The following is a 22,911-nucleotide window of genomic DNA, read 5'->3' as shown; positions in this document are numbered from 1 at the left end:
ATGCAACACTGCACACAGTTGATGTCTTGCCTTTGATTTGGTGTTTCATTCTACTTCCCCATCTGAGTCAGTCTATCCAATATTCTCAATTATGTGACACCCCCTCCATCATATGCGCATGCACAAACACACACACATGCCCACACACACACGCCCACACACACACAAACACACATCTAAAAATATATAATTTCAGTAGCTACCCCATGACTGAAGTTAGGACCCTGACTACAGCAAGGACATTTAATTATCAATTTGGAAAAATCCTTGTCTGTGTAAACTTAATTCTGAAAAGCAATTGCTCTGCTTTGAAAATAGGACAATGATAATACACACATGGGTACAATGTAGTTACTCTAGTGATGGATACACTAAAAGCCCTGACTTCACCACTATAGACATCAATGTAACAAAATTACACTTGTATCCAATGTATTAATACCAATGGAAAAATTTCATCTGAATACACACAATTTTGATTCTGTAATTATGTTTAAATATCACAGACTTTGCATTTCACACTAGAACACCAAACTTAGCCAACACACTCACATGGAAATGTTTGATTAATGCCTGCAACTTTAATTAAAGCAAACAACCTACCCCAGTACTAAGCATATGGTCAACTCTTAGTTAATAATGATGGAAAGATTTTTTTAAATATATGAATGTCTGAATTTTTAAAAAATCCAATAGCCTTTGATAGCTACAGTTTAGCGTATAGAAGTGAGGCACAGATACAATACTCACAGAATAGTGTAGTGAGGAGCAGCACCGCCTATTGGTCATCACCATAGGCCCTGAAGTCCAAAAGACCTGGGCCCTAATTCTGGGTTAGCTTTTACCCTGGGAAGTTACCTGCCCTTTCCAAGCTTTAGTTTCTACATAAATCAAGTAGGGAAAATAATAGTAGATACAACACAACAGGTTGTATGGGGATTAAATCTGATGGTACATGTAAAGCTCTCTGTGCATTTTAGCTATGTCTCCTCCACACAGCTATGACTATGTTCCGTATCAGTACACATTTTCTTGATAGACTCCTAGAAGAGAGGGCTCTGGCTGTGCCATTTTGGACAATTTTGAGCAAAACATCTCTTAGGTACTTTATTATGCCTTTGGTTTATTGTGATGATGAAAATTCTGTTGCCACATTCCCCCCCACCTTAATCCTCTATTTCAACTGCATTGAAAATCTTATCCTTCCAATAAATCCTGTTATTTTACACCTCCCTGATTTCACCCCATTCTCTCACCTATAACACCATTCTCTTTCCCAGAAGTTCGAGGAACTAGCAAGTCACCAAATGGTTTTCTAGTTAGCCGTGATGTATGTAAAGGTCAGCTGGCTTTGACACGTGTTCCCTTGCCCATCACCAGACTGATGTGGCTGCTTTTGATTGTCTGCATCTTTGTCTTCTTACTTTATCACCTGGCAGTACTCCTTTCCAGTAATCACACCTTCATCCAAAAAGGCCAACTGTTCCTGGAAGACAAGAATGACCCTTCACTCAAGAGTGTAGAAGAGACTATGGCCATAAGACCCTTGAATACAACTAAGAAAATAGCCTGGGATTTCACCCAGATGGGTGCCTACCACCTCAGCCATATTGTGATCCATGTCCTTGACACATGATTGGATCTGTAAACCCTGAAAAACTTCTAATGATTGGAATTTCTGCTCCAACCCACTGAGAATCCACTGTTCTAACTGCACGTGAGATTTATATTACTCCCTGCCTTACTTCCCCCACAGGCCTTTGTTTATCTGAATCTTTTCATTTGATCCTGCTTTATGATACACTGGCAGCTCCTTGTGTAGTATTTCAATAGAAGAGGTGTCTGCCTGATCACCTGCTAGAAAAGGAGCTTTTTTTTTTTTTACTTTTAAAATACCTAGGCCAGTCATGGTGGCTCACACCTGTAATCCCAGCATTTTGGGAGGCCAAGGCAGGAAGATCACTTGAGCCTGGAAGTTGAAGACCAGCCTGGGCAAAATAGTGAGACCTTGTCTCTGCAAAAAGGAAACAAAAATTAGCCAGGCATGGTGGTGCATGCCTGTAGTCCCAGCTATTTGGGAGGTTAAGGTGGGAGGATCGCTTCAGCCTGGGAGGTTGAGGCTGCAGCAAGCTGAGATTGAGTCTTTGCACTCCAGCCTGGGTGACAGAACAAGACCTTGTCTCAAATAAAATAAAATAAAATAAAATAAAATAAGGGGGAGGAGCCAAGATGGCCGAATAGGAACAGCTCCGGTCTACAGCTCCCAGCGTGAGCCATGCAGAAGACGGGTGATTTCTGCATTTCCATCTGAGGATCACAGTTCCTCACCAGCAATGGAACAAAGCTGGACGGATAATGACTTTGACGAGTTGAGAGAAGAAGGCTTCAGAAGATCAAACTATGAGCTACAAGAAGAAATTCAAACCAAAGGCAAAGAAGTGAAAAACTTTGAAAAAAATTTAGACGAATGTATAACTAGAATAACCAATACAGAGAAGCGCTTAAAGGAGCTGATGGAGCTGAAAGCCAAAGCTCGAGAACTACGTGAAGAATGCAGAAGCCTCAGGAGCCGATGCAATCAACTGGAAGAAAGGGTATCAGCGATGGAAGACGAAACGAATGAAATAAAGCGAGAAGGGAAGTTTAGAGAAAAAAGAATAAAAAGAAACGAACAAAGACTCCAAGAAATATGGGACTATGTGAAAAGTCCAAATCTATGTCTGACTGGTGTACCTGAAAGTGACGGGAAGAATGGAACCAAGTTGGAAAACACTCTGCAGGATATTATCCAGGAGAACTTCCCCAATCTAGCAAGGCAGGCCAACATTCAGATTCAGAAAACACAGAGAATGCCACAAAGATACTTCTCGAGAAGAGCAACTCGAAGACACATAATTGTCAGATTCACCAAAGTTGAAATGAAGGAAAAAATGTTAAGGGCAGCCAGAGAGAAAGGTCGGGTTACCGACAAAGAGAAGCCCATCAGACTAACAGCAGATCTCTTGGCAGAAACTCTACAAGCCAGAAGAGAGTGGGGGCCAATATTCAACATTCTTAAAGAAAAGAATTTTCAACCCAGAATTTCATATCCAGCCAAACTAAGCTTCATAAGTGAAGAAGAAATAAAATACTTTACAGACAAGCAAATGCTGAGAGATTTTGTCACCACCAGGCCTGCCCTAAAAGAGCTCCTGAAGGAAGCACTAAACATGGAAAGGAACAACCGGTACCAGCCACTGCAAAATCATGCCAAAATGTAAAGACCATCGAGACTAGGAAGAAACTGCATCAGCTAACGAGCAAAATAACCGGCTAACATCATAATGACAGGTTCAAATTCACACATTACAATATTAACTTTAAATGTAAATGGACTAAATGCTCCAATTAAAAGACACAGACTGGCAAATTGGATAAAGAGTCAAGACCCATCAGTGTGTTGTATTCAGGAAACCCTTCTCACATGCAGAGACACATATACGCTCAAAATAAAAGGATGGAGGAAGATCTACCAAGCAAATGGAAAACAAAAAAAGGCAGGGGTTGCAATCCTAGTCTCTGATAAAACAGACTTTAAACCAACAAAGATCAAAAGAGACAAAGAAGGCCATTACATAACGGTAAAGGGATCAATTCAACAAGAAGAGCTAACTATCCTAAATATATATGCACCCAATACAGGAGCATCCAGATTCATAAAACAAGTCCTGAGTGATCTATAAACAGACTTAGACTCCCACACATTAATAATGGGAGACTTTAACACCCCACTGTCAACATTAGACAGATCAGCAAGACAGAAAGTCAACAAGGATACCCAGGAATTGAACTCAGCTCTGCACCAAGTGGACCTAATAGACATCTACAGAACTCTCCACCCCAAATCAACAGAATATACACTTTTTTCAGCACCGCACCACACCTATTCCAAAATTGACCACATAGTTGGAAGTAAAGCACTCCTCAGCAAATGTAAAAGAACAGAAATTATAACAAACTATCTCTCAGACCACAGTGCAACCAAACTAGAACTCAGGATTAAGAAACTCACTCAAAACCACTCAACTACGTGGAAACTGAACAACCTGCTCCTGAATGACTACTGGGTACATAACGAAATGAAGGCAGAAATAAAGATGTTCTTTGAAACCAACGAGAACAAAGACACAACATACCAGAATCTCTGGGACACATTCAAAGCAGTGTGTAGAGGGAAATTTGTAGCATTAAATGCCCATAAGAGAAAGCAGGAAAGATCCAAAATTGACACCCTAACATCACAATTAAAAGAACTAGAAAAGCAAGAGCAAACACATTCAAAAGCTAGCAGAAGGCAAGAAATAACTAAAATGAGAGCAGAACTGAAGGAAATAGAGACACAAAAAACCCTTCAAAAAATCAATGAATCCAGGAGCTGGTTTTTTGAAAGGATCAACAAAATTGATAGACCGCTAGCAAGACTAATAAAGAAAAAAAGAGAGAAGAATCAAATAGACGCAGTAAAAAATGATAAAGGAGATATCACCACCGATCCCACAGAAATACAAACTACCATCAGAGAATACTACAAACACCTCTACGCAAATAAACTAGAAAATCTAGAAGAAATGGATAAATTCCTCAACACATACACCCTCCCAAGACTAAACCAGGAAGAAGTTGAATCTCTGAATAGACCAATAACAGGAGCTGAAATTGTGGCAATAATCAATAGCTTACCAACCAAAAAGAGTCCAGGACCAGATGGATTCACAGCCGAATTCCACCAGAGGTACAAGGAGGAACTGGTACCATTCCTTCTGAAACTATTCCAATCAATAGAACAAGAGGGAATCCTCCCTAACTCATTTTATGCGGCCAGCATCATCCTGACACCAAAGCCGGGCAGAGACACAATCAAAAAAGAGAATTTTAGACCAATATCCTTGATGAGCATTGATGCAAAAATCCTCAATAAAATACTGGCAAACCGAATCCAGCAGCACATCAAAAAGCTTATCCACCATGATCAAGTGGGCTTCATCCCTGGGATGCAAGGCTGGTTGAATATACGCAAATCAATAAATGTAATCCAGCGTATAAACAGAACCAAAGACAAAAACCACATGATTATCTCAATAGATACAGAAAAGGCCTTTGACAAAATTCAACAACCCTTCATGCTAAAAACTCTCAATAAATTAGGTACTGATGGGACGTATCTCAAAATAATAAGAGCTATCTATGACAAACCTACAGCCAATATCATACTGAATGGGCAAAAACTGGAAGCATTCCCTTTGAAAACTGGCACAAGACAGGGATGCCCTCTCTCACCACTCCTATTCAACGTAGTGTTGGAAGTTCTGGCCAGGGCAATTAGGCAGGAGAAGGAAATAAAAGGTATTCAATTAGGAAAAGAGGAAGTCAAATTGTCCCTGTTTGCAGACGACATGATTGTATATCTAGAAAACCCCATTGTCTCAGCCCAAAATCTCCTTAAGCTGATAAGCAACTTCAGCAAAGTCTCAGGATACAAAATCAATGTGCAAAAATCACAAGCATTCTTATACACCAATAACAGACAAACAGAGAGCCAAATCATGAGTGAACTCCCATTCACAATTGCTTCAAAGAGAATAAAATACCTAGGAATCCAACTTACAAGGGACATGAAGGACCTCTTCAAGGAGAATTACAAACCACTGCTCAATGAAATAAAAGAGGATACAAACAAATGGAAGAACATTCCATGCTCATGGGTAGGAAAAATCAATATCAAGAAAATGGCCATACTGCCCAAGTTAATTTATAGATTCAATGCCATCCCCATCAAGCTACCAATGACTTTCTTCACAGAATTGGAAAGAACTACTTTAAAGTTCATATGGAACCAAAAAAGAGCCCGCATTGCCAAGTCAATCCTAAGCCAAAAGAACAAAGCTGGAGGCATCACGCTACCTGACTTCAAACTATACTACAGGGCTACAGTAACTAAAACAGAGATATAGATCAATGGAACAGAACAGAGCCCTCAGAAATAACGCTGCATATCTACAACTATCTGATATTTGACAAACCTGAGAAAAACAAGCAATGGGGAAAGGATTCCCTATTTAATCAATGGAGCTGGGAAAACTGGCTAGCCATATGTAGAAAGCTGAAACTGGATCCCTTCCTTACACCTTATACAAAAATCAATTCAAGATGGATTAAAGACTTAAACGTTAGACCTAAAACCATAAAAACCCTAGAAGAAAACCTAGGCAGTACCATTCAGGACATAGGCACGGGCAAGGACTTCCTGTCTAAAACACCAAAAGCAATGGCAACAAAAGCCAAAATTGACAAATGGGATCTAATTAAACTAAAGAGCTTCTGCACAGCAAAAGAAACTACCATCAGAGTGAACAGGCAACCCACAAAATGGGAGAAAATTTTCGCAAGCTACTCATCTGACAAAGGGCTAATATCCAGAATCTACAATGAACTCAAACAAATTTACAAGAAAAAAACAACCCCATCAAAAAGTGGGTGAAGGACATGAACAGACACCTCTCAAAAGAAGACATTTATGCAGCCAAAAAACACATGAAAAAATGCTCACCATCACTGGCCATCAGAGAAATGCAAATCAAAACCACAATGAGATACCATCTCACACCAGTTAGAATGGCAATCATTAAAAAGTCAGGAAACAACAGGTGCTGGAGAGGATGTGGAGAAATAGGAACACTTTTACACTGTTGGTGGGACTGTAAACTAGTTCAACCATTGTGGAAGTCAGTGTGGCGATTCCTCAGGGATCTAGAACTAGAAATACCATTTGACCCAGCCATCCCATTACTGGGTATATACCCAAAGGACTATAAATCATGCTGCTATAAAGACACATGCACACGTATGTTTATTGCGGCATTATTCACAATAGCAAAGACTTGGAACCAACCCAAATGTCCAACAATGATAGACTGGATTAAGCAAATGTGGCACATATACACCATGGAATACTATGCAGCCATAAAAAATGATGAGTTCATGTCCTTTGTAGGGACATGGATGAAACTGGAAATCATCATTCTCAGTAAACTATCGCAAGAACAAAAAACCAAACACTGCATATTCTCACTCATAGGTGGGAATTGAACAATGAGAACACATGGACACAGGAAGGGGAACATCACACTCTGGGGACTGTTGTGGGGTGGGGGGAGGGGGGAGGGATAGCATTAGGAGATATACCTAATGCTAGATGACGAGTTAGTGGGTGCAGCGCACCAGCATGTCACATGTATACATATGTAACTAACCTGCACATTGTGCACATGTACCCTAAAACTTAAAGTATAATTTAAAAAAAAAAAGATAAAATAAAATAAAATAAGTCTACTTGGGCATAAAAAATTAAAATTCACAAAACACTTAAAAACATACCTTCATTCATTGTCCATTCAGCATTTCAAAGACAATGTCTTTAAAATATTTGAAAAGAAATATAGTAAAGGAGTTTATGGCAGAAAGTAGTGAAAGAAGCACAAACTTGGAGTCAAACTGAGCTCTTATAAGCTATGTGAGCTCTTCAATCTGTTTCTTTGTCTGTTAAAAAAAAGGTAAGCATATCTGCCTACCTACAGTGTAGAATTGTGATGTGGATGGAGTGAGATAATTCAAGAATGTAAGGTACCTGTTGCAATATGTGAGTCATTAGTAAGGACCCAATTCTTTATCCATACCCTCCTTTCTGCCTGCTCTACCTCTCCTCTCTGAGGTAGAGGATAGCACGTGAGAAGGCAGTTATGTATGCCTAGCATCTCCCTGGAATAGGCATTCTTGACTCACAGTTCAAATTTACTTGCAGAATGCAGAGATGATGACATTGTCAGCACTCAGAGGAAGCGTAATAATGGGTTCATTCTAGCAAATTCTAGCTAAGCCAAAACAATATGCCATAACTGTCTGATAGAGAAAGTTGCGTTTTTCTCCTTTGCGGGTCCGACCAATGAAAAAACATTAAGAATTTTTTAAAGGTGAATTCAAAAAGACCTGTGAGGAATTGCAAGGAATTTCAAGCAGAACATTGCAGTGTCAGAAGACAGAATAACTAAAGAACACTGCATGCCAAGAATGGTAGATGCAGCTTCTTCCAGAAGGGTCTAGGCTTCTTTCTTCTTTTCTCTTTGTGTTTTATTCTTCTCCCTCCAAGTTGCCTCCACATGGCCCTCACTTACTGAAGCGTATGACAGGTTTGAGTTCTAATTTTATGCATAGAGCCTGCCCCACACCTTGCTGGGTTTTTTTTTTCTCCAGTCATCACCTAAAATGGTTTCTTATTATTATTATTATTATTATTACTGTCCTTATGCCCCTCAAATCAGTTGATTATCTTACAATGAGCACTTTTTCCACAAAAGCTGAAGTCTCTAAATGCTAGATCTTAACAGAGTCAAAGCATCTTTCAACTCTGTAGGTGGTTTAGTTTAGTGGTCAGAAGAGGTGAGTTTATGAAAGGCAAAGAGGCTTTTTGTATGAAAATTTGCAATGTGTTTATCTCTGTTGTTGTCTCATTTTTCCCCAGTTATAGGTGCCCGCGATGGCTGACAATGATGCAAAATAGTACTTTGAGCAAAATTTGCTCCTGATTCTGTAGAAATCTCAGATGGACAAATAATCAACTTCTCATATATTTATCTGAACATTTTACCCTGTCATCTAGAATTTCTGTGAATTCTAGAATATTTAAATAAAACTGGTTTCTTGTGAATGAAAGAAGTTTGCATTTAAAGCTCAAAATACTGCTGTCTAGATGTGTCCTCTACTTCTCCCTGATAATAACAGGTAAGACTCAAATGAATTTCCCTGTAAGTTTATTATGTTTAATATACTAAAATTTATAATGCAGATGTTTAGTTTTTGGAAGGAGAAAAATGACGATTCTTGGCAATTGTTATTTGTCTTTTTCTACAAATACAAATGACTGTGGAATCTTCTCTGGGTTCTCTGGTCTTAAAGACATAACATGTTAAGTTTATAATTTCATGATTTCTCCATAGAATGTACGCACTATTCTAGAACCTAGATCTGAATGGATGCCTCTGTGAATTAAAATGCCAAACTCTTCATCAGTTTTCACAATCAAGAGAAAACAAATCGATTATTTTGACATTTTAGCAATATATTAAAAGTGAAAGATTGATCTCATAAACTCTGTGGCCTGGTCCTGGCTGATGCAATTATGCCAGGAGTCCCCTGTAAAAGTAATTAGGAAAGCTGAAAAAGTGAGCACTCCCCAGATGTGATCTTACCAGCGGCCTTAATATATGACATCAATGAGTTAAATGAGGAAACTACCAGAGGCCAAACATCTAGGTTTTAAGTTTCAGACAAGGTTTTTGCTTGTGTTCACCTCAGGAAATGAATATTGCATTCATAAATTGTTGTTCTTATCCAGGAGATGAACCATAGCAGTTTCATTTAACCCTAGAGTATTAAATTTCTTTAACACTTTGCCACATTAGAATATGTTTTCCATCTGAATCTGATGATGCAATATTTGAAGGGAAAAATAGTTAGCCAAGTGACATTCCATAACAAGCCATAAAAGTTTATGATGCACATAGTAGGATAATTGGCACAACAGGAACTGAATACTTCCTTATGGATAATATTTGATAAGATATGGCATGTATAACAATCATAACATTTCAATCAACCAATGATGGCTACTTTAGAATGCATTTATTTTATTGTTTCCATAATGAATTTTACAGTGCCAATTGGTTCTACTCTACTAGAAAGATGAAAAAAAGAACTATATTCTTTTTCCTCCTACATGTATTTTCCATTGGAATATTTTGCTTGTGCATTTTATTCTTTCCTCCCACCCCCTACTAGATTGTTTCACCACAAGCTGTTGACAAATGATTTGCTGAAACCCAAAGCTAGTAGACAGAAATGTATTTTTCTGGTTGAGTCAGCATTCTTTTGGTAAAGTCCTTTTACAATATTAATTAAATCATTCATAGACAGTGTCCTTTCTCCCAGTTTCCAGATTTTCTAAACCTTACACCTGTTTTTCTTTGGGTTTTGTGCTATATCAGCTTATAAATCATCCTATATTTCCCAGTATAGTTTCTTATGAAATAACACTTTTTCCCCCAACCAAACTTTCACCCAACTGTTTTCAATAGTGGCAGTCAGGCCTGAAGTTGTCAATCAAAGAACAGCTTATCAGTCTGAGCTTTTTCTTTTTAAGCTTTTACTCAGTGACTTTTGAGACCTGTCAACACCCAGTTGATTTTAACCCTAACAATAAAGTCACACTCTATCTCCCATATAGAAGCTTTAAGATTAAATTCTGATGTCATATACGTCATATTTACATAGTTAAAACTCATAACAAGCAACCCACAGGCAATAGGATGTAATAACCAGGCAACAGAGCCATTTCCTGTCCCCCTTTTTCTCTCACGCTATGTTTTGTGCAGCTTATTGGATGTGAATGTTATGAAAATGAAAATCGTCTGGGAGAAACCTGCTGGCCAGGTCTGAGGTTTAGAAGAATTCGACTGGAGGAGTATATAGAGTTGTAAATGCTTGGCCACCTCCTACATTATAAAACAGGAACACTTTCAGCATTCCTTTCATTTCCAGAAAAAGGAAAAATGAGAGACCACAATTACATGCACTAACAGCTGATTTTTAATATCTTTAATTCTTCTAGTATTAAAGGAAAATGACTAACTTGGAGTCAGAAAACTTGAAACCCCAAAAGTTTTACAGGTTTTGTTTTTCAACACAAAGCACCTATTTCAAATGCATTGCAAGGTGAACTTTAACCACGGATGCGATTTGAGAGTCAAATCTACTGTGGCGCTTTAAACAGCCAATTTAGGGAGTTAAGTATTTTCTTCGCAATCACTTTAGAGCTGGAAATAATGTCATGTTAAAGGAAGAAAATGAAAACCACTGTCTGTGATTTAATTTGAAGTCTCCATCACATCAAAAGATTAGGCTTGAAGTAAAAATATTGACAAGAAAATAAGGCTCTAATGGAAGGATATTATACACCATGATGTGGACACTATTTTGTAGTTTCATTATTTAAAGGGAAGCAGAATGGAATCATTCTCTTCCATTTTTGGAAAACCTTCTGTATACTTAAAGGCTAAAATACCATTGCAAAATAAGATTTTATTTCTTCTGGAACTGATCTTTCTTACTATTCAGGCTAAAAGATGTACACTTTATTTAACAACCAGATTTTATCCCAGTGTTAGAAAACATTTGCATTGCCTTTCTACAATATCTGAAAGGTACAGTCATATTCCTCATGTAAAATGACATTAAGAAAAAAATCTATAGAATTAATATTTTTCATAGTTTTAGTTGTCTGAAAACAAAATAAAACAAATAGAAAGCCTATACTAGTTATCTTCATGGAGTCTCAAATTCTGTAGCTTCCACACAAAAATAATGTTATTTCAATATTTTTTTATTATCCAAACTACGTAGGAAGCCAATTTTTGGACTCACTGATTTGTTCAAGCAAACAAAATCTGGCTCTCAGAAGTACATAAGCTTTCTTAAAATCCAAGCAATGAAAATCGTTTTATTTGTTAGCAAAGGATGCGATTATACATCCTCTTTCTCTCTCTCTCTCTCGCTCTCACTCTGTCTCTCTCTCTCCCTGTGTGTGGGCATGTGTGTGTGTGCATGTGTGTGTGTGCATGTGTGTTTGTGTGTGTTTGTGTGTGTGTTTGTGTGTGTGTGTGTGTTACATCACATACTTATGGAATTCAGAAAAGGACTTCTCCATCTGGACCTCCATGGTTTCTCCTCACTAGTCCACCACTAGGTCTTAGGGTCTACTAACAGAATTCATTCCTCCTTATTAGATATTTTATCTCTAATAGTTCACAGTTCAAAAGAAAACAATCCTAACAACAGTTTGTGAACTATCCCCACTTTCCCACTATCATCCTTACAAGCTAACGCCCTTAACTTATATTGACTATGAACAATATATTGAGAAATAATTTAAGAAATAATTATTTGCACATCCATGAGTTTTGGGGGTCACTGTTTTAGGTGCTGGGGGGAACATCAGGAGCACTAAATCTCCTACCTACTAGGAAATGAAAGAGACCAGTAGATCTCATTAAAGACAAGAAGAGAGAGAAAGGAGGGTTATAATAAAAGGAACTAAAGAGGAGTTGCCAAGATATAGAGAAGGGAATCAAAACAGAAAACCAGAAGATGGCAAAAGCGAAGTTCTTTGCAGTTTTTAGTAGTATAACCAATGACCCAAAACTTAGCAGCAATTTGTCATATTAACATTTCTCTAGCTTTCCTTTTTCAGAGGAAAGAGCTTTGTGGAATAAGCAAAATCAGTCATGCCAGTGAATAACTTTTAACTGCAAAAATATCTGACATTATAACCCAACCATTTGTCTATATGAGGAAAGAACTATTATTAAATATTCTATAGAGTTGCAAACTTTTCCATAACACTTTGTGAAACTTTAGTTATTAATAAAATTGCTATGAAAACATAAAACTGAGACATACCTCCATATTAAAAAAAAGTTACCATCTTGTCTCTGCCTAATTATTTTACTTCTTTGCTAAAGTAAACTAAGGTTGAAGAAAGTTAAAATAGTTTCTCAGAACTTTAAATCCTGTTGAGTCTAAGCCACTTAGAAAAGGGTAATTGGTCAAAAATTATTGATCTCTGTCAGCTGGTATCAAGTGTAAGACTAGATTCAACTCCTTGATTCTTTGATAGCAATTACAGATGAGATGCTTTGGAGTTTGTGTTTAATTCGAGCACTGTACGGTATATTGGACAGATCTCAATATGTTGATGAAATCACAAATGGAGTTGGAAATCTTAGGAAATAAGCCAAAGAGATCATCCTCTATGAGGTATAACTATAAGGTAATAGAATTAATTTTTAATCAACATTGAAGAATTTATACATGCAAATTGAATGTTGTCCGTTTAAAAACAATGATGTTGAAGACACTACACTCATCTAATTGTTGCTGTCAGAAACTGAAGCAAGGTCTTTCTTTGGAGATGGAAACACCTTTTCTTGGCCGGACGCAATGACTCACAGCTAGCTACTTGGGAGGTTGAGTTGGGAGGATCCCTTGAGCCCTGGAATTCAGGCAGCGAGCTATCATTATGCCACTGCATTCCAGCCTGGGTGACAGAACTGTCTTTATAAGTGGAAGCCAAACATTGGGCACACATGGACATAAACGTAGGAACAATAGACACTGCAGACTAGTCAAACGGGGAAGGAGGGAGGGGAGCATGGTTTGAGAAACTACCTATTGGGTACTATGTTCACTACATAGGTGATGGGATCCATACCCCAAACCATGGTATTGTACAATATTCCCATGTTAACAAACCTGCACATGTACCCCTTATATCTAAAATAAAAGTTGAAATTTTTAAATAAATAAATGTAAAAGAAACCCTCTTCTTTTGAGGATAAATCTGAAATTTTTAAATGAATGAAGTTGTACAGCCCCAATTCTGGTGACCAGAGTAAGTAAATTGAAGGGTAGAATGTTGGGCAAAATTCAATGGAACCATAAACAAATGAACTTTGTTAATAAAATTTGCATTGTTATACATAATAAAAATAGCTAACACAAAATCCTACTAAGTGCCACTGTTCTGAGCATTTGACAACCACAATTTCATGCAATGCTAATACAACACAATGATGCAGGTTGCATCATCACTATTTTGAAGTTAAAAAAACTGAGGCAAAGAGGAGGGAAAATACAGCTAGTAAGTGGCAAAACCAAGGATTTAAGCCTGGGAAGTCAGTCTCCAAAGTCCTTGCTTTTAACCGTAATCCTATATTAACTCTAAGACTGGTTTTAAAGAGAAGTCCTAGTCAAGTTTTGATGTAGTGCCATAGACTGTTAGATTTAACATTTTATTCACTATCAACTCTCAATCTTCACAATGTAATAATTTGCAATTATTCTAAGGCTTGGATTTTAATCTTTTTGGCTAGCTTGCAGAAGCCTATCACATAACCAGTGACTGAGCCTTACTCACCACCTAGCCAGCCCATTGCAGTACAGCTTTGAGGCAATTGTGGAGAAGTTTATACCACAATGCCCTCTGAATTTGAGGATTCGAACATTCTCAACATACAGTGTCTGCAAATGTCAGAGTCTCTTGTAGGTACACAAAATTCCGTCATGGCAACTTTCCATGGCAGCATTTATTGAGATATTACAAATTTAGGGTGTTTTGAAATACTCAAAAGAATGGGGGATCAGGGCAAGGGCAAGAGTACCTGTTATGTCCCTCAGGATTTGTGCCAGGCAAGTGCAGAACAGCACGATATGCCAGCACGATATTACAGACTTCCTAATCAATCCAACCTAAAATCTTCCACTTATTAGACATGTGACTTTGGGTAACTTTGTTGATTTATCTGAGCCTTAGTTTCTTCATCTGTAAGACAAGGGTATCATCGTCACAGTGTGTGTGAGAATTCAGTAAAATATAATCTAATTTTGCATGGCAAAATCTGTAGCAATACACCTTTCATAAATATGAGTTCTTTTCCTTTTTCAGCAATATCCTTGGATTCCCCAACTGAAAAATTATCCCCCAAATCATTGACTCAGCTTTCTAAGAGCAGTCAGGAGTGTACTTTTAATAGTGTAATTTAGAGGCACAGAGGAAGGTTATTTTTACTGGTCTTGTTCATGATTCACCCCTGCTATTTTATTTGCCTGAAGTTTAGTGCCTGCAGCGGGCACCAATTCGGCTCCAACTGATAGAGACAGCACGTGGGAGGAGGTGTGGGGTCCGACAAAGGGCTTGCAGCTGTTGAGAGAGCAACTGGATGAGGCAGCCAAGACCAGAAGCATCTGGTAAAACCGACATTTTTTCAACAAACTGACATTTCTGCCATAAATGATAATTTCCAGGTTTCTTTTAACTACATTTTGGGGGAAAAACTATTTTTAGTGGGAAAATGAGAAGATAGGGGTAGCTCCCAATCTGATTATCCCTTTCCATAGAGGAAGGGAGGGAGACCCTTTCTCTGGACACAATAAAGGCTAAGGAAGCTGAGCCTTTTTCAGCAGCACAGAGAAGGCATGAGAGGAGACATGAGAATTTTTTCTCTTCACGGGTCCAAGGAAGCTTGAAAAGTTCACCAGGGTGAATCTCAGGAAAAACAACAGAAATTTTATTGGTGAGAAGTGTGAATCAAGATTATTAGTCAAATATCATTCATTGATCATCAGGTGTCATCAAACAGCTGTCCTAAGATATCTCTGAGCTGGCAGTTTCAAACTTTGCCCAGTTGTCCTTTCCCTAAATGCAGACCAAGTATCATCTTGGCCTTGAGAGGTGATTCCAGATGGAGAGACATGGAAGGAAGTGGGATCTAGAACAACTCGGAGTCATTACCCTTCTAAATATATTTTAAGTGGCTGAGATGTTCACAGGAACAATGTGGTGATTTTGTTCACCCCAAATAATACTAAGATTTGACATCCAGGACAATCTGAAACCAAAACTTCCTGGCCCAGAATTTCTCTGGCCTAATGATGATGCTCCCCTATCCAGACTGACCTACCACCACTCACAATCATTCTTTTAGTAAACATTTACTAAACAAACAGCTACTGTCTGCCAGGCATTGTTATTGCTGTTAGAAAGTTAAGAAGTAATTACAAAAACAAACAAATAACTCCGCCCAGCTGGAGCTTATATTCTGGTGATAGAATAAACAAGGTAAATTAATAAAATATATAGTATAGTATATGGTAATAAGCGCAGGAAAGGGGAATAGAGAGTGAAAGCAGAAGCTTCAACTTAAACCAGGAAGGTGAGAGAGAGAGCCTCACTGAGAAGAGTGGATTTGTTTCAGGCCAGGAAGGGAGCGAGGAAACCTGCAGGTAGCTGAGAGAAGCATATTCCAGGTAGAAGCATGTGCAGGTGCAGGGGCTGGGCCAAGGTGTCCAGGGAGGGTTTCAGGAACAGAAGTGAGGCCAAGGTGAAGCAAGCAACAGGGAAACTAATAGAAGAGGTCAGGGGTAATGAAAGTGGGGACACAGGTTATGAGGGCCTTTTGACTTTTACTCTGAGTGAGATGGAAACAGAACATCTACCATATTCCAGACATCAAATGAAGTGCTTTTTTACAAATATTCTAATACTACCAAACAGATAAAATTAGCTCCTTTATTAGCAAGGCAACTGCAACCAGAGCTCAGAATTAAAAACTTGCCAAAGACCATATAGCTATGAAATGAAACATCCAAGGATGCACACCAGTCCATGCTGGCCAGAGCTTTAACCCAAACATCCTGTGAGGCAGGTGAGAATCAGAAGCACTAGATAAAGTGTAACCTGCCCAGTTGTAGGTCTATTAGGCTGTTTTTGCATTGCTACAAAGAAATACCTGAGACTGGGTAATTTACAAAGAAAAGAGGTCTACTTGGCTCATGGCTCTGTAGGCTTTACAGGAAGCATGGTGTTGGCATTTGCTTGGCTTCTAGGGAGGCCTCAGGAAGCTTACAATCATAACAGAAGGTGAAGGGGGAGCAGGCACGTCAAATGGAGAAAGCAGGAGCAAGCAAGAAAGAGGGAGGCGGTGGTAAGGGAAGGTGTCACACACTTTTAGATGACTAGATCTTCTGTAAACTCAGATGGAGAGCTCACTTATCGCCAAGGTGATGACCCAAGCCATTCATGAGGGATCACTCCAATAATGTAAACACTTCCCACCAGGCCCCACTTTCAACACTGGGAATTATAATTCAACATGAGATTTGGGCAGGGACAAATAGTCAAACTATATCAGTGGGGCTGCTTAAAAGTAGTCTTTGTGTAAAACAGTTGCCATAAAGTGTTGCCAGAATTATGTCTCTCTTGGATCCCAAATCCCACCACTGTGGAGCACTCTAAATTCAAGTTTTGGAAACAGGTACATATGTGAATCACTTGAAGAACTTTTTAAAATATAAATTTCAGAGCCCTACCCCAAGCAACTGAATCAGGAAATTATGGCTCCCAAATTTTGTGATGATAAAACTGTTTTTTTACTGGACCCTCTCATAGAGATAAGTGTTAGGAAGAAGGCATTTTGGCAATGAAACCACCGCAGGTGTAAATCTCCAAAGAGTGGCCAGACTTTGATGCCAACGAAGGAAAGAACAAGATAAAAGCTTCAAGTGTGGTTTGCTTGGTTTAGTTAATTGATTTGTTTTATTATGTTTATTTACTTTTACATTTTTGGATCATAGCTATTGAGTGCTCAATAAATGTGCTTGGCTGACAGTTTTTGAAATAACCTTTTTTTGTGGTCCACTTTACTGCTTTTAATAAGTGCAACACTTTACCTGTTAAAAATTCAAAGCCAAGGAAAACAATTGATTAAAGCCACTAGAAAGTTTCTCCTACCCTCTACTGTCCCTGTATTTTCACCATGTTCATAAACAAGAAGTAAATTATGCTTTCTCAAGAAGTAACGGAATAATCTCCGAAGGAACACCATGGATAGCAATTATTTTAAAAATCCTCACCAATGTGCATCTATATTTTTATCTTTTCTCATGATCATGAGATGGTTTTGCTTTCTGAATTACTGAAAGGCTGTTTACTTTGGCTGAAATTATTTGCTTATGCTACCTCATAAGCCACAGGTAAATTGTCATTATTGTTCAAATAGGGGAAAGGTAGAAACCAGAGCTTTGACCACTTGCTCTTTGCAGTCTCACTATGGAAGAACCCTCAGAACATGCATGCCCTGAAGCTGTCATAACCCTCACCCTGCCTCACCACTCATTCTGCTGCTCAGTGGCCTAAGAATAAATGAACAGTCTCTAATATAAACCAAGTCCCACCACAAACTATGGCAGAATGAAAGAGCAGTTCTTTTGTTTTTGTTGTTTTTTTTTTCTTTGTTATACAGATTTGTAACTGTAAGATCACATTCTACTGCTTGAAACAGGGCAGAGCAAGCATTACATAATCCCTGCTGATTGAAGAGCAATGGCTATTTAGTTTTCAAAATCACTTCCAGATAACAACTCCCACTTAAATCATCTTAAGTATTTTAATATGTCTTAATCAGAAATGGCTGAGATAAAAGTGACACTTTTCTACTAGGGGGGAGTTTTAGTTTGTAGAAATTATCTCAGTTAAATAGTCATAAAAGCTACAGTCTGAAAATAAACAGCCTACCAACAGTCTTAAGTATACATGGTGCAGATTTGTGACACAATACACAGTCCTCTTCCCCTTGCAGTTAGGCAGAGTATGTACTTAGGTCTGGTTGATGGGTTAGGAGTAAAAAAATTTACTTTTCCAGGAAAGTTCTTTAGCATTCTCTCCCCCTATGGCAGCAATCATAGCACAGATTTCATGTTGAAGCCATAGAGCCCTGAGATGGAAATAGCTAGATTCCTGGGTGACCTCATGGAGGTCAGTTGTCCTGGAAGGCAATCAGACTTACAGTAGACTTTGCACAGATGAAAAATAAAATCTTGCTGTATCAAGCCACTGAAGTTTAGGCACTGTTTGTTATTGCACCACACCATAACCTAGCCTAGCCTGACAAATACAGTATGTACTAGAGAAAAATGCTTAATAATGCCAACATGCCAACATCACAATAACCTCCTTATACAGGATTCACCAACAGACATTCTGTCCATTTGGGTCCTATCCGCTCTGTTTTTTGCATGACTTTTTCTGTTTTGTATCCATGTATTATGGCCAAGCATTTAAATATGGTTTTTTATTCTCATTGTCATATCTAAACAAAGTTCAAGTTCATTTTACAGATATTAGAGTTAAAAAAATGTTCAATCCTTTCGGTCTCTTACTCCTTGATCCCTATATCACTACTAATCTTTTTTTTCCTCTGTGCTCATATGACCATCTCTTTCCACAGCATATTCAACAGTTAAGGATACAGGTTTTAGAATCAAGCAGACCCAGGTTTAAGTCACTCACTATTAGCTGTTTCTGTGCTTCAGTTTCCTCAGTGCAGAACAACAGTGACTGGAGAACCAACCTCATGACTTGTTGTTTTGTTTTGAAGATTAACCAGACTATTACACGTAAGGCATTTAGCCTAACACAGCATCCGAATAAATGTTTCTTCAAGTGAACTAAAGAGGAAGGGAACTAATATTTGCTGAGCAGAGCTTGACCCACTTAAAACTCACAGCAACCCTGCAAGGTAGGTTTCATCCCCATTTTATGAAATAACTCAGAGGGTTTAACAAATTTACTCAAGCTCACAAAAGCAGTTGGATGTAGAGCTGTGGGTGGAGCCATATCTGTTTGTTGCCAAGTCCGCTGCTCCTTTCTCTACACGAGGCTGTCTTCTCAGTGGCACATCAATTAAAAGGGAAATTTTCTGGGCACATGTGTTTAAAAAGTGCTAAAAGGCAAAAACTAAAAATTGTTATATCACTGACAGTGACTACACAGTAGTTTAAAACATGTATTTTGTATTAATATTTAAAATATATATTTTAATTATATTCAAAAATAAGTCAAGTTTACATAATCAAGTTGGGTTTATTGACATTTTTTTCTTTCTTTAATTTCTTAGCTCCCCAATCAAGTCTCCAATGACTTTTTGTTCATAAAAGTGGTTGGTTAGGTTAAAGTTGTGCAAAGAAATTTATTAAGTCAGTGGAACTGATATTTTTCTCTTTATGAATATCATTTTTAATACAATTAAATACAATTTAAAATTTTTCCAATGTCTTTTGCTGAAAACATGAAGAGAAATAAATATCTACATATCTATTAGTATTCTTTATTTATTTCTCTCTCTCTCCCTCCCTCCCTCCCTCTCTCCCTTGCTCCCTCTCTTCCTTCCTCCCTTCCTTTCCACAGGTGTTATATTTTGCTTTTATAGATTTCTTTCGAGACCCTTCCCATCACCTAAAGAATTTCTTTAATAATGAATTATAAACTTCAAAGTCCTCACTCAGAAGATCACCAGAAACCAAAGTATGAGAAAAATTAACCACGTATGGCAAGTACACTATTTATCTTCAAATTTTGAATGTGTTTGATTTTAAATGACCTCAACCTCTACTTGTGCACTTATTTTTCAGTGTAGTTGGTCATAGTGAATTATTTCTGAAATGGCAACACAAACAGCACCTCCACGTATGTATGAAAGCTGCAAATAAAGAGCTGCTAATTGTGATTTGAGGTAATTTTTTTAAATGGCCAGTCCTGGTGATTTTTTATGACTCCCAAATGGATTTCAGTCTGACAGGGCTTGGAAATCAAGGTGATAAACAATACATCTAATTGCTGTGTTAATATTTTACACACTCTTAAATTTGGGGTTTCATATAATTAAAATTATATCTTTAAATAAATAAATACTTGACCCCAAGGCAACTGCCAATGCAATGCCATCCCCTATGGGAAGAAAGGCATGGTACCCAGGCAGCTAGAGGAGCACCTTTCTCCACTTCCCCCCGCAGCCTGCTCCATTCCTTGAACCAGAGAAATAAAGAATGTACCTTTTGCAACAAAGATTTACTTTGTTTCTTTCCATAAGTGGTACATATATTTTAGCTTTCAAAATAATCTCTCTTCTGGAACAAAAACAATCTTCCTTTTAAATTTATGACCTCCTTTAAAGGGCTTGATTGTCAAACTAAAAGTTAGTTAATGTCTTGGCTTCAGTAGAACTTGATTAAAGATGAAAGATATAAGAGTTACAAAATCAGAAGAAATACAAAAATGATATTGGATTTTTAACCTAAATCGCAGCAAGTATCTGGAAAGTAGGGTTTTCCAGAAAGAATCAATGGCAGTTATTCTTTATGCAATATATTTAAAGTGTTTTATAATCACCGTGCACCAGCAGAAAAATGATTTTGAAGTTAAAAAAGGGCAAGAGGATATAGTATATGTACATTGTTGGTAAAAAACCTCATGGGATCATGTTTTGTAAAAAATATTCATTAAATGGACCACTTTAAACTGAACCTTAAAAACATTATAAATGTCTATACTTTACAAGTAAATACCATATTATCTTAAAAGGTAAAAGCTAAAATTTAATTGAGAACTAATTGAAGAGCTGAGACATTTGGGATGGGAGGAGATTTAATGAAGCTCTTTAAAGTTTAGAAAAATGCATCAAATTAAAAACAACCCTCAATTTAGACTGCAACACAAAACACCCACAGACCTCAGGAAATCACCAGGCTCATTCACCTTGACCTTTGGCCTCTCACACATTCTAACATTCAGCTTTCTTCCTTCTGTCCATCTGCTTGAACCATTAGTAAAGTTCTTTTGCAACAGCTCACACAAGTAAGCCAGCTGTCATCAGAGCATATTTAAACTCTGCCTCTTAGTTTCCACTGAATCATGTGTTTGCCCATAGGTCTCATTAAATACAGGGAAGGGCAGCAGTGTAGTTTCAAAATGCTCTGGGGGAACAAACCATCTATATAAAAGGGTGGTCCAAAGGCCTTGGACTAATTTGTTTACTTACTTTTTTTATTTTCAATCTACAGAGGAGTCTTCTACAGAGAAACAAGACAAATGGAAAATGTATGCAAGCTAAATCTATACCAAAAAAGATAATAGGTACCTTAACAAAAGAAGAAAGGAAATGTTTTCTTTAACAATCAGTTCCTTTAAAAATTAGTTTAAAGACAAAAACAAACACTTTTGCTCATGCTGTCATTGCTTGATTTGATTTAGGAAACAAATAAATTGTTCATGATAATTTCCTGATCTTACCACCAAGAGCCCAGTAGAAGCAGAAATTCAAGAAAATGTTAGATGCAAAGTCAGAATTGTCAAACCTACTGTTCAGAGGTTAATTGAACTGTCTTTAGTGAAGCCAAAAAAAGAAAATGAAAATGCACCCACTTCCATACTGTTGAAAGAATTAAAACAATAGACTTCCAAGTGAACAGGATATGAAATGTAAAGGTCCATTCTGAGAAGTAAGGCCAGGAAGCAATTAACACCAGGTAAACCAGGCAAATTACAGTGGATATCAGGGCATTTAGGGTTCCATTTTTCATAGCCTCAATGTAGATATTTTGGCTGGTCTCCTAAATACCTTTCATTTTCACTGCCATGTGTCTGCTGAGACCAAGGTCAGACTGTAAAATCAATCATGATAAATATCAACCAGGGCACACTCTGCTAAAGCCAGCCCATCAACAGAATGATCAGAAACACAAATCAACTAGCAAGGCTAAGGAGTTTCACTTCTGTATCACTGGAACAGCCCTTATATTTGCATCTCAACCAAAGTAGTCTATTTCAAAGGCAAAATTAACAGGAGCACTTCCCAAATCTTTCTGAAGCATACACAGCTCTGATGGAGCAAGTCAGATCTCTCAGGCTCTCTCTGGATTTTGGTCTCTCCTTCCCACTCTTTGTCAAGCACACCTGTGTACGTACTGCACCTTCCATCCAATCACCAGGTTGATACATGGGGATACAGGTTGATACATGGTGATACTGGTTGATACAAAATGACGTGTCATTAGTATGTTTATAGGGAAAGTTATTTTGCATAGAAATCTCTGTGCTATGGGCACACTTTAATTTGAATTCAGTTTATGGTTCTTCATTTTTGTATGCTATTTTTCTTGATTACTTAGGGGACAAGTCCTCAATGAGAATTTTTAATAATTTTCAAGTGATGGGCAAAGGAGGGCTACCTACGACCGTTTCCTGACATTTATGCTTCTGCCCTTAAAACCTGCACCTTCTCTGGGAGTATGAGATAGCAGTAGAGAAAGGGCATTTACCCCCTTCTTCCTGGCCTTCCCCTACTTCTGGGAGTCTGAATATACAAACCAGCAATGCCCAGTCTATATGTAAAAATAGAACTCTGATTCACAACTTGCAGCAACCTGTCCAGG

Source organism: Gorilla gorilla, chromosome 5, assembly GCF_029281585.2.
Source record: "Gorilla gorilla gorilla isolate KB3781 chromosome 5, NHGRI_mGorGor1-v2.1_pri, whole genome shotgun sequence".
NCBI lineage: Eukaryota > Metazoa > Chordata > Mammalia > Primates > Hominidae > Gorilla > Gorilla gorilla.
This window is presented reverse-complemented; position numbering follows the sequence as displayed.